We start from the raw sequence: 3,363 nt of genomic DNA, 5'->3' as shown, positions 1-3,363 counted from the left end.
TTAAGTGGAAATTTTTTAATTTTGGAAAGGAAGCTTAAAAAATATATATTGCAACTTTTTATTCTCTGGGGAAGACAACTGAGACTGAGAGAGGCAGGGTGACTTACCCAAGTCACCCAGCTAGTTGGTAAACTTGAGACCCTCAGTGTCATTTGGTGGCCTTTTCATTATTGTATGATCAAAAAATACTACAACCTCTATGGTAGGCTTAAGTAAAAACTAATGGGAACAAATAACCATAGCAACCACAATAAACCTACATTATGTAAGAATGAGACAAAAATCCTATATACGATAATATCTTTTTTTAATAGGAGCAAGTAACAATAGCAACAACAATATAATACTCTATCAATAAGACAAAGTCTTGGCTATAATCATTTTATTTCACTTTCTCTTATATTTCTAATATTTTATTTATTCCATAGTATCTATGAAATATTTTGTCTGAATTTTTGAGTTAGTTTCCCATTTTTATTTGGGACAAGTTTACCAGTTCTTTCTTTGATTTATACATCTTCAATATCACTGAGAAAAAATGGAAATACATTCAATTTTAGAACGATAAAATGTAGAAGGATTAATTTCATCACTGAGTGTTTTAGGTAATATTTTGACAAATGATGTAGTCTTTAAAAAAATTTTAGGATGTATCTTTGAACCAATCAAGATCAGTCTAATTAAGTGGTTAAAAGACTGGTTATGCTAGTGAAATGATTTAATTCTGTCCAGCTCAACTATTATCAATAACATAACAGATTTCTGGTATAGTCAAAACTCAGTTTGGAAACTAAAAAAAGTTTGTAAACAAAATAAAGACCCTGTAGGAATACTTCTCTGTATTACTATTCAAGTAATTAGAAGGAACTGCAAATCTGTTTAATAACTGGGCCTATTTGCCATATAACTTCCTAATATTAGAAATGAGAAAAATAGAACTTTCTAGATAGCTTCTGGTATTGATACCCAAATTTGCAATTTTTCATGCAGATGTCTGTATCAGGTATGTGTTCAGGCATAAAATACAGACTACTGTTTTTAATACTACAGTTTAAAGTCTACCTTTATGTTCTCCACTGACATCTAAAGTTAAGATTTAATACGAATGTTAATTAAATTAAATGAAAATTAAACTAGATCATACATGAATGTATAAATATGAAAAAATATTTGTTACTGGGGATTCCTCATTTAAATAAAACCTAAAAGGAAACCTAGTCTAATAAAAAATAATATAGATCTAGGGTGATTGGTCATTCACCCTGCAGGCTTTTATCATGATGTAGGAATGCCCCCAAATGTCCAAAAAAATGACTTGATTTAAAAAATGCCTTTCAGCATAATGTTTGACTAAAGTGAAGGACATCTGTTTAATGTATGCATGTATCTATTTAATTTTTCAAAAATTAGACAAACTGGTGCCTGATCTGGCAGTACATATACTAAAATTGGGATGATACAAAGAAGATTAGCATGGCCCCTGCAGAAGGATGACAGGCAGATTAGTGAAACGTTCCATATTTGTGACCCTCATGGGGTCCAGAGCCATCACCTGAAGAAATAAAAGCTGTACTCAGTTGGCTTCCCAAGGCTGAGGAAGGACCTGGTAGCAGGCAGGGCAGGAAAGGGTGCTGGAAGCTAAAGGGGGTGCTGCAGAGACCCCAGAGGCCCACTCTGGAAATAGCCAAGTCCCTCTCCAAACACCCCTCCACTCCACCCACATCAAGGGCCTGTAATCACGTGGTCCTCTGCACAAAAAGAAAGAACAAAGCAGAAGAAACAAAATCAGATAAGCTATTATTTTGACTTCCTAGGTAGCCTGTTCTCTAGAGCTCCTCTTCATCATGTTTTTCCCCTAGCTGCAAACCTACACACTCCTAACCCCATTACTTTGTTGTGGATCAGTGCAGATTTTTCACCTTTACCCCAAGCAAAATTCCAGGCTTATCTTTGCATTACCAACATCTGATGAAACTGCTCAGCTAAACACAGGAACAAATGGACCTTCTACTCTAGGTCCCCTCCCCCATGCCGCCCCTTCAGCCCCACAGAAAAATGGCAGATTTGAAGTTAGAGCTTTTTCATTAAGATCAGCCAATTTTATTTCATTTTATTTTTTAATGACAAAATCTGAATTTTATTTTAACACCATTAATACCTATTTATTTATTTTTTTAAATTTCTTTTCAGTGTACCAGAATTCATTGTTTATGAACCACACCCAGTGTTCCATGCAATACGTGACCTCCATAATACCCACCCAATTTTAAAGAGGGCCGGCTACCACACAAAGCCCTAAAAATGGAAAGGAAGAAGTCTGAAGACATACTCTTCCTTGCTACAGAGAAATTTTCCCAGGGGTGGGGCTGGGAGGATGGGGTGGAGGTTGGGAGAGTTTGGTTGCAATGAAATTTACTTCCCGTGAAATGTAATGAAGCCATGTCTGTAAGTTATTTTAAAATTCTAGTAGTATCATGAGCTGAGATACACTTATAACTCTGTATCATTGTATTTTCAAGGTCTAACTCTGGCAAACTATATTACACATAAGTAAAATATCAGAGGTGTCCTAGAGCTGACTTGTAAAAGCTGATTGTTAAATATTCAGGAATTTTGCATACAGTTGTCTGACACAGTCATCATGAAAAAGCAGATTATATAAACTCAAATTTTAAATTATATTCCCAAAAGAGGTAATAAATACTTGAAACTCATCATTATGGTTTATCGTTATTTATGCACTGAGGTTCCTTCTGTCTGCAGTGTCTACATTAGGACTGTCAGGTAAGATCTAGGATGCCCAGTTAAATGTGAATTTCACATAAACAATAGAAAATCTCTTCATATAATTGTTCCCCAAATATTACATGGAAATACTAATACTAAAACACTTGTTGTTTACCTGAAATTAAGTTTAACCAGGCATTCTGACTTTTTGTTTGTTAAATCTTGCAGATTCTGTATGAAGAAAATACCACACAGTGGTATATCACAGCGCATTTCTTTCTAACTCTGTGTTCGCTGACTTTACATGAAAACTTGAAATCAGTCCCAGCGGTTGTATTTACAACAAATCAAGGCTCCCATCGTCCAAGCACTTGTTAAATATTTACCAATGTATTTTGAGTAGAATCCATTTAAATCATTTTGCAATATTGTATGATGCTGTCCAGATGGTTAGAATAAATGAATTCTTTGATTATTTGGTTCCTACAATGCAAATTCGTTAGTTTACACATATGTTTTTATTATATTCTCTATGCTTACTATTCCATGAAGGAGATGGCAATATCACTTGTAGGAATTTTTTTTTTCAAGGAACTTCTAGTGCACAATTTTTGCCCTGAAGTTTTCGAGAAAAAT

General features: G+C 34.4%; 1 non-coding gene across 1 annotated transcript; it reads left to right on the top strand.

Annotated features, from left to right (window-relative positions):
* Positions 1 to 1,418: 1,418 nt before the first annotated feature.
* Positions 1,419 to 1,525, top strand: LOC131834912 (U6 spliceosomal RNA). The gene has a single exon (XR_009355004.1). It is a non-coding gene; the product is annotated as a U6 spliceosomal RNA (small nuclear RNA).
* The last annotated feature ends 1,838 nt before the right edge of the window (positions 1,526 to 3,363 follow it).

This window comes from Mustela lutreola, chromosome 6, assembly GCF_030435805.1.
Source record: "Mustela lutreola isolate mMusLut2 chromosome 6, mMusLut2.pri, whole genome shotgun sequence".
NCBI lineage: Eukaryota > Metazoa > Chordata > Mammalia > Carnivora > Mustelidae > Mustela > Mustela lutreola.
Note: the sequence above shows the minus strand (reverse complement) of the source record. Positions and strands in the feature narration are given on the sequence as shown.